Consider the following 10,276-nt stretch of genomic DNA (forward strand, 5'->3'; position numbering starts at 1 on the left):
GGTGGGGAACATCACACACAGGGGCCTGTCAGGGAGTGAGGGTATGGGAGAGGGATAGCATTAGGAGATATACCTAATGTAAATGACGAGTTAACGGGTGCAGCACACCAACATGGCACATGTATACATATGTAACAAACCTGCAGGTTGTGCACATGTACCCTAGAACTTAAAGTATAATAATAAAAAAATAAATAAAAAATAAAAGAGCAGGCAGAAGAAGAGATGTCATCAGAGGAGATTGGGAAGCGGGTCCGGGACAGCTGGAGAATAGAGACCCCATCTGTTTGGTTCTCCATTGCAGTCGCAGGTCTCCAAACAAGGTCTGAGACAACAGAGATATCTGTTATGTAAATTAGTTGCTGACAACCACATGACAATGCAGAAGACAAGGAAAAATCAGATGTCAGGAAGAAGAGCAATCTCAAGAGAACTTGAAGTTGTGTTTACCTGTGGAAGGTGTTTCTGTCCTTTGAGAGTAGGCCACTGTGAGCCACCATAAATAGTTCTCCTTAGTCCATAAAACGCCATGGACACTACTAGCAAAGTCCACTGTAGGCAGAGGTGAGTAACAGGCTTCGTGTGGGTCACCCCAGCCCTGTGGAAGCCGGTTTAGCCCAATGAGACCTGAAATAGCCTGAAAGCTCTCAGCTCCCTGTCCGTCCTTTTTATCATCTAAGGATCCCCTGCCCTGTCCTTGTGAGTGCCATGAGCTCTATTGCCTTTCTCAGCAATCACTAAAATTCATGCATGTTTCAGTTTACCCCAGCCCAGCTCTTCCTCCAGGAACTACTCCCAATTGCTCCCCTCACCCAGCAGCCAGACTCCTCTAACTCTCACCGACTCCACCTATTGTCCTTGGACACTTCTTTTTTTTTTTTTTTTTTTTCTTCTTTTTTGGAGATGGGGTCTCACTCTGTCACCCAGGCTGGAGTGCAGTGGCACCATTATAGCTCTCTGCAGGTTCGAACTCCAGATGTTTATTACTAATTTCTGGGTATTTGCTGTCTTTTCTATTCAACCATGTACTAAGAGGCTGAGGACAAGGTCCTTTTAAGGGTTTTCTGCACCCACAATGTCTAGAAAGTATCAAACCTTCCATAAATATTTGTTGACAATCAACAGCCCCATCATCATCCCCATGGCGCCATGTCCATCGGTCACAGAAAGAATACAACATTTGCCACAATGGGTAGGCATGTCGGTGTTTTTGTCTTTCCCATTGGCAAGAAATAAGAGCATTAGAAATAAAAGTGATGTTTTTATTGGTAGTACTTGAAGAAATCTGAGTAAACTGATTGAAAATTCTATTTATGTTTGTAAATGTGGTTCTAACACCACTTACTTTATTTTCTTTGATCATCTTAGCTACAAAATAAAAGTAGCACTTCCAGAATAGAAGGCTTCTATAATAAGAACAAATTCAGGGGCAGAGTGTTCTCTTTCCTTCCCGGGAACATTGTCTTGGCCTCCATCATGGAAGGAGGAGAAAATCTCCCACCTCAGGCTCTTGAAGCGCCTCATTCCATTAGCTGCCTGGTTGTCAAATCTGTGTTACCAAGCACTCCCAGGCAAGAATTATAAGTCTTGGGAGATTGGGAACAACAAAAGAACATTTTGATTGGGGATAGAACCCAGTTCTCTTTAGTAAGACACCTTAAGGTGTTTTATGTGCTGCAAGGATGTATAGTAAATGGTCAACAGGCAAGTATTCACACACAGGTAAGACACAGGTCATCTTACATGTGTAAGCTGATTTTATGGGTCATAATTTTTCAAAGACTTTGCTTCATTAGGCTTAAATGTGACCACTGACTATTTCAACAACATTGCCCTCTACGTTTTGGCTCAGTCATTAATTATTGATGTAGCCTTGATAAAATCACTTCGGTCTCTGAACTTCAGCTTTAACTGTAAAATAAAAAGGATTTGTTCAATGTCTCTTGAATCTCTTGAAATTCTATCCTTGATTCTGAGACTTCAACATTACAGAAAGAAATGCAGCGTTTTTTGATGCCCTGTGTGTATCTCAATTGCAGCTCTAACTGCAATCTACTCAAATCAGTTCTTGAATAGTTCATTTCTCCCACTAAAACGAGCTCCATGGGAGCAGGAATGAGTCCCATTACCTCTGGGGCCCCAGGTAGAGCGAAGAGCTCTCAGCACCCATGGGCCCAAAGTCCCTTACCGAGTGGATGAACACGCTGGCTCTACGCCGGCTCTTGTACCTCTTGATCCTGTAGCCTGCTTACATCCCACTTCACCTCCGGCTTGGTGAACTCAAGAGAAACGGAATTCATTGAAAGGCCCATGATAGCTGCCCTTACCTCCCTGTCTTATGTCTCTTTGTGCCCACAGAAACCACCTGGGACCAGAAAAAGGTAGATGTGACTGTGCAAAAAGATAGAAGATGAGGAAGACAGGTCTTCTTACATGCCTATAAGGTCGTTTTATTAAACACTATTCTTTGCTGTTCAACTGAACTATTCTTTAACTCACATTCTAGGTTAGAAGATAACCTAGATTCTAGATTCCTAGAATGTTCAACATTAAATGATACTTAAAGCAGCACAAGGCTTCACCTAAAATAAATCTTGAAGTGACTTACAAAGCTAATGAATCTGGTGTGGCTCCTTTCAATATTTTCATTACATTGAGCCACTAAAAGCTCATTTTAAAAATCTAGGATTTGAAAAAAATAACCTACTATACTGAAAAGTTTAATTTCATTTATCACCATTTTGGAATAATCTACCTGAATAAAGTTTCAAAGTACTACTAGATTCTTAGACCCAGGCAATACTTTATAGTTTTAGTAAGGACTTTCAACCCTTTTCTTCCAGTTCAAGAAAGGCTCCCCACCTTCCTAAATGACAGAACAATCATGATCCTTGACGGGCCTCCCTCCATGGCCAAGAGCATGAAGGGTACCTTGAATAAAAGTCTAACTACTCCGTTTGTCCTTATAAGATGACACCAATATAATACAAATTGGAAGAAATGTTTTGCATCAAGAAATAAATTGTTCCTGAGATGCTAGAAAACAAGTACTCATAGTAAGTGCAGACTAGGAACAAGATTGTTTGCCTGGAAATTTGAAACACTGATCCTAAATTCCTTATGTTGCTTGTACTAAAGAGCATGGCATTTTGCTTTGTAATTTTGCTTTTAATCTATAGGATCACTTTACAATTACATACTCTCAAATCAAAGTAAAAGCACATAAAAATGATTCCATAGTACTGCTACACAGTGGGGGTCCATAAACATCTGCACCATAACCAACATAACAAAAATGAATCAAGTTAAACAATAATGCAAAATACTATAAAAACATTTCTCTTCATGGCAATGCTAGTGTTTACAATTATCTACTGTTGCAAGATCACTTAGAAGAATACAAAACTCAAACATTTACTTTGGGAATACAGAGTTGTTAAAGCAAATAAGAGGAAGCCCTTGGCCTAAGGTTTCCTCTGTACCCAGAGCTCTATGTAAGCAAACTGAAACTTGGCTTGGAGGGCATTGTTTTATAACTGACAAAGAAAAGGAAAAATAAAAAGGAAGAAACATCTAGACTCAGTCAGTCACAAAGAGCCAAGCACCAGGTTAGCTGTGGAACCAGGGACCTACAATCACGCTAGGCCTAAATAATGCAAACCCCTACGGTAGGTAATCAGGAAATGTCTTAACTTTGCTTCCACGTTCAGCCTCTGAAAGCTTGCTGCTCACACTCTAGCAGAGCACTCTGAGCTCTGCCAGTTTTGAGTGCTCCCCAGTTCATGAATTCTTCTTTGTTTAAATAGATTCTGTTACATTTATTTTCTCTAAAGCTTTCCTTTTAAGAGAGTAAACAAAAAAGAAAAGTTAAAAGTAAAATTTTGTTCTCTTAAATTTCACATATGTATTCTATTGCTTAACATATTAAATACAGTCATGCACCACACAATGATGTTTCAGTCAGTGATGGACCACATGTACACTGGTGGTCCCATAGGATTACAATGGAGCTGACAAATTCCTATTGCCTAGTGATGTTGTCACCATAGTAAGGTCATTGTGTAATGCATTACTAACATGTTTGTGGTTATGATGATGTAAACAAACCTGCTGTGCTTCCAGTGGTATAAAAATCTAGCACATACAGTTATGTATAGCACATAATACTTGATAATAAACGACTATGTTACTAATTTACATATTTATTATACTTTTAAGTATTATTTTACTTACTCCTTCTGCTTATATATTTTTTCAAAGTAAACTGTAAATTAGCTTCAGGCAGGTCCTTCAAAATGTGTTCCAGAAGAAGCATTGCTGTCATAGGAGATGACAGCTCTATGGGTGTTACTGCCCCAAAAATGTTCTACTGGGACAAGATATAGAAGTGGAAGATGGTAATATTGATGATCCTGATCCTGTGCAGGCCTAGGCGAATGTGTGTGCTTGTGTTTGTGTCTTAGTTTTTAACAAAAAGTATTAAATGAAAAAAAAATTAAAAGTTTTTAAAATAAAAAATGTATAGAATAGGGAGATAAAGAGAGAAAATATCTTTGTACAACTGTACAATATGTTGGTGTTTTAAGCTGAGTGTTATTACAAAAGAATCAAAAAGTTAAAAAAATTAAAGTTTATAATGAAAAACTTTATAGTATGCTTAGTTTAATTATTATTGAAGACAGAAAAATGTTTTACAAATTTAGTGTAGCCTAAGTCTACAGTGTTTATAAAGTGTACAGTAGTGTACAGGAATGTCCTAGGCCTTCACATTTACTCACCACTCACTCACTGACTCCCCCAGAGCAACTTCCATCCTACAAGCTCCATTCATGGTATGTGCCCTATATAGGTGTACCAGTTTTTGTCTTTTATATGGTGTTTTTCTGTACCTTTTCTATTTTATATATGTTTAGATACATAAATACTTACTCTTGCATTCCAGTTGCCTACAGTACTCAGTACAGTAACATGCTGTATAGGTTTGTAGCCTGGGAGCACAATGAAAGAATCACCTAATCAGGACGTACCCCCATTGTTAAGTAACACGTAACTTAAACTAGATTTCACTAAAATTAAAAACTGCTATATGTGAAAGACACTGTCAAGAGAATGAAAAGACAAGTGACAGACTGAAAGAAAATATTTGCAAAATATATTTCTGATAAAGGATAGTTATCCAAAATATACCAAAAAAATAAAACTCAACAATAAGAAAACAAAAAATGGGTAAAAGCCCCACTAACACCTCACCAAAGAAGATATACAGATGACAAATAGGCATATGAAAATATGCTCAATATCATATGTCATTAGAAAATTACACATTAAAACAATGAGATAACACTACACACCCATTTAGAATGGCCAAAATCCAAAACACTGACAACACTAAATGCTGGTGAGGATACTGAGCAGCAGAGACTCTTACTCATTGCTGGTGGGAATGCAAAACAGTGCAGCCACTTTGGGAAAGTTTGGCAGTTTCTTACAAAAATAAGCATACTCTTGCCATATAACCCAGCATCTGTGCTCCTTGGCATTTCCTCAAATAGAGGAAAACTTAATTCACATAAAACCTGCACACAGATATTTATAGAAGGTTTAACCATCATTGTCAAGACTTGGGAGCAAACAAGATGTCCTTCAGCAGGTGAATGGATAAACTGGAGTACATCCACACTAGGAACTATTAACCAGAAATGAGCTATCGAGCTATAAAAACACATGGAGGAAACTCAAATGCACACTACTAAGTGAAAGAAGTCAATCTGAAAAGGCTATGTGCTCTGTGACACACTATGGCATTCTGGAAAAGGCAAAACTGTGAAGACAATAAGAATTTCAATGGTTGCCAATGGTTAGAAGAGAAGGGGGAAGGATAGGTGGAGCACAGAGGACTTTTAGGGCAGTGAAACTGTTCTGTATGATAGCATAATGGTGAATATATGCCATTACACTTCAGTCAAAACCCCTAGAATGTACACCAAGAGTGAACCCAAACAATAACTATGAACTTTGAGTAATAAATATGTGTCAATGCAGGTTCATCACTTGTAACACCTCATGCAGGGTATTGACAGGGGGTAGCTTACAGGAGCAAGATGGCACATGGGCACTCCGTACTTTCCACTCAATTTTGCCATGAACCTAAAACTGCTCTAACTAATAAAGTCTATTTTAAAGTGTCAACATAACCAAATAACCTTTCCTGAATTTTTTTCCTTCATTACACATTTTTTATTTCAAAACCAATTTTTATGTATAGCTCATTCTATGAATATATTATTGCTATATTTTCATAATCTGGATGTCATCAAACTATAGGCCTTATTTTGGAATTACAGGAAGAAAACCCCCAAGTAATCTCTGAACAGTTTACCAATTGTCTACTATGTACCACTGATGTGTCTATATGCCATGAATGTAGAGATTATTAAGATGAAATCTCTGTCCCTAATGGCTAACCCTCTAATTCTCTAATAGAAGAAGACAGAAAAGTAAACAATCAATAAACATTTATGTACAAATAAACACTTAGATGGTATATTAGTCTGTTCTTATGCTGCTAATAAAAACATACCACGAGACTGGATAATTGTTAAAGGGAAGAGGTTTAATGGACTCACAGTTCCACATGGCTGGGGAGGCCTCACATTCATGGCAGAAGGTGAAAGAGAAGCAAAGTCACATTTTACATGGCGGAAGGCAAGAAAGCATGTGCAGGAGAACTGCCCTTTATGATACCATCAGATCTCCAGAGAGTTATTCACTATCACAAGAACAGCACAGGAAAGACCTGCCCCCATGATTCAATTACCTCCCACTGAGTTCCTCTCATGACATGTGGAAATTATGAAAGCTACAATTCGAGATGAGATTTAGGTGGGGACACAGCCAACCATATCATTCTGCTGCTGGCGCCTCCCAAATCTCATGTCCTCACATTTCAAAACCAATCATGCCTTCCCAACAGTCCCCCAAAGTCTTTATTCATTTCAGCATTAACTCAAAAGTCCACAATCCAAAGTTTCATCAAAGACAAGGAAAGTCCCTTCCACCTAAGAGCCTGTAAAATCAAAAGCAAGTTAGTTAATTCCTAGATACAATGGGGCTATAGGCATTGAATAAATACACCCATTCCAAATGGAAGAAATTGGCCACAACAAAGGGTTACAGGCCCCATGCAAGTCTGAAATCCAATGGTGTAGTCAAATCTTAAAGCTCCAAAATGGTCTTCATTGACTCCATGTCTTACATCCAGGTCACACTGATGCAAAAGGTGGATTTCCATGGTCTTACACAGCTGCACCCCTGTGACCTTGCAGGGTACAGCCCCCTCCTGGTTGCTTTCAGGAACTGGCATTGAGTGTCTGTAGCTTTGCCAGGCACACACTGCAAGCTATGAATGGAACTACCATTTTGGGGTCTGGAGGATGGTGGCCCTCTTCTCACAGCTCCACTGGGACTCTGTGTGGGGCTTCCCACCCCACATTCCCATTTGCACTGCCCTAGCAGAGGTTCTTCATGAGGGCTCTGCCCTGCAGCACACCTATGCCTGGACACCCAGGCATTTCCATACATCCTCTGAAATCTAGGCAGGGGTTCCCAAACCTCAATTCTTAACTTCTGTACACTCACATGCCCAACACCACATGTAAGCCATCAAAGCTTGGGGCTTGCACCCTTTGAAGCAATGACCAGAGCTCTATTTTGGCCCCTTTTAGCCATGGCTGGGACACAGGGCATCAAGTCCTAAGACTGAACACAGCAGGGGGCCCTGGACCATTTTTTTTTCCCTCCTAGGTCTCCAAGGCCTTTGATGGAAGGGGCTGCTGTGAAGACCTCAGACATGTCCTGAAGATATTTTCCCCATTGTCTTGGCAATTAACATTGGATTCCTCATTACTTATGCAAATTTCTGTGGCCAGCTTGAATTTCTCCTCAGAAAATGGGTTTCTCTTTTCTATCACATCATCAGGCTCCAAATTTTCCAAACTTTCATGTTGTACTTCCCTTTTAAACATAAGCTCCTATCCCAAACCATATCTTTGTGAATACATAAAACTGAATGCTTTTAACAGCACCCAAGAGCACTTTCCTGCTTAGAAATTTCTTCTGCTAGATGCCCTAAATCATCTCTCTCTAGTTCAAAGTTCCACAAATCTCTAGGAGAGGGGCAAAATGCCACCAGACTCTGCTAAAACATAGCAAGAGTCACCTTTATTCCAGTTCCCAACAAGTTCCTCATCTCCATCTGAGACCACATCAGCCTGGACTTTATTGTCCATATCACTATCAGCATTTTGGTCAAAGCCATTCAACAAATTTCTAGGAAGTTCCAAACTTTCCTACATCTTCTTATCTTCTTCTGAGCCCCTCAGACTGTTCCAATCTCTGCCTGTTACCCAGTTCCAAAGTTGCTTCCACAGTTTCGGGTATCTTTACAACAGCGCCCCACTCTACCAGTACCAATTTACTGTATTAGTCTGTTCTCATCCTGCTAATAAAGACATAACTGAGACTGGGTAATTTATAAAGGAAAGAGGTTTAATGAACTCACATTTCCACATAGCTGGGGAGGCCTCACAATTATGGCAGAAGGCAAAGGAGAAGCAAAGACACATCTTACATGGCAGCAGGCAAGAGAGCGTGTGTAGGGAAACTCCCCTTTATAAAATCATCAGATCTCATGAGACTTGTCCACTATCATGAGAACAGCTTGGGAAAGACCCGTCCCCATAATTTAATTACCTCCCCCTGGGTCCCTCCCATGACATGTGGGAATGATGGGAGCTACAATTCAAAATGAGATTTGGGTGGGGACACAGCTAAACCATATCACATGGGATCCCAGGAGGGTTTCAACAATCTGTTCTCTGTTCACTACAAATCCCAGGTGCCCTGTGGCCACTTTTAGAGCAATTTGTCACCTTGAGTAAGAGTCTAAATTCTGTTTGTCTGCTTTGTTCTGGCAACAGCGCCTGTCACATGGTAGGTGCTCAGTAGTTATCTGTGGATGAGCATGACTTCTAGAAACACTTGCTTTAGAACCAAATCCAAGAGTAAATCTAAGACTGAGAGGAAAAGGAAAACCCTGTAGTGTCCTTACTTGAGGCTGTAAAACATATTCACTAGCATTCTGATGAATACAGATAAGTAACATATTTTCCTCCCCCTTCCCTCATTTCTATCTGCAAATGAATCCTATAAAGCAGTTTAAGGCTATGGGCTTCCAAAATGTAACTCAAGTGTGCTCACCTGGTGGATTTTGGTTTTAGAAAAGTAGAACAAAGTAAAAGATTTGCACACCTTATGTTTTAGTTTCTTATAAAACTAAGCATTTTCTTGCCATTTCTTGGTGATTTGCTCTCAGAAAAGGAGGAAACGTGGAGGAGGAAAGAACAAAGTGAGCAAAGAATGTAAATAAAGGAAAAACAGGCTGGGTATGGTAGCTCATGCCTGTAATCCCAGCACTTTGGGAGGCTGAGGTGGGCAGATCATCAGCCTGGCCAACATGGCAAAACCCTGTCTCTACTAAAAATACAAAAATTAGCTGGGCATAGTGGCGGGCACCTGTAGTCCCAGCTGCTCGGGAGACTGAGGCAGGAAAATCGCTTGAATCCAGGGGGCAGAGGTTACGGTGAGCCAAGGTCATGCCACTGCACTCCAGCCTGGGTGACACAGCAAGACTCTGTCTCAAATAATATATATATACACACACACACACACACATATATACACAAATATATATTATAGATATATTTTATATATAATATATATATAAAGGAAAAAACAAAAGAAGGGATATGAGAAGGTTTGCTTGAATTCTGAGTAGCATATCTGCAAAAGAATATTCCATTTTATATTAATAAATATCTTGAATACATGTTTTATGGTTAACTCTAGACATCATTGACTTAGAGTGCATCTTTCAAGCTGAGGAATGATGTTCTCACCTTATCAGCAAAGGGCAGTTAATTCCTGTCATTACACGAAACCTCACTATCAGTATAATGCGGAGCTTTGAAAGATCAATAGCATAGCACCTTTCTAAGTTTCTTGTTTGGATAATTATTTTAGGACTTAAAGCTCCAAAATTTTTTATTTTCAAAAAAGAGTTTGTTAGGGAAGAGTAGAGGTAAACAGTGAATTCAAACAAACTATTTTTAAATTATACACTGAGAATAAGAATCAAAGAAATTAAAGTAAAAGAGGACATACTAGAAAATACTCTTTTAACACCCTAAATTCCCTTTGGCATACGGTTTAGGCAAAT

The 10,276-nt window shown here is 39.4% G+C and overlaps 1 protein-coding gene and 1 pseudogene across 1 annotated transcript in view; both read right to left on the bottom strand.

Moving 5' to 3' along the window:
• The window catches only part of LOC105549828, a 5,880-nt pseudogene extending 3,568 nt beyond the window's left edge, over positions 1 to 2,312 (bottom strand).
• PXDNL (peroxidasin-like) overlaps positions 1 to 10,276 on the bottom strand; it is a 560,917-nt gene that overhangs the window by 467,672 nt on the left and 82,969 nt on the right. The window lies entirely within an intron of this gene.

The sequence above is a fragment of the Mandrillus leucophaeus genome, unplaced genomic scaffold, assembly GCF_000951045.1.
Source record: "Mandrillus leucophaeus isolate KB7577 unplaced genomic scaffold, Mleu.le_1.0 Scaffold458, whole genome shotgun sequence".
In the NCBI taxonomy this organism is placed as follows: Eukaryota; Metazoa; Chordata; class Mammalia; order Primates; family Cercopithecidae; genus Mandrillus; species Mandrillus leucophaeus.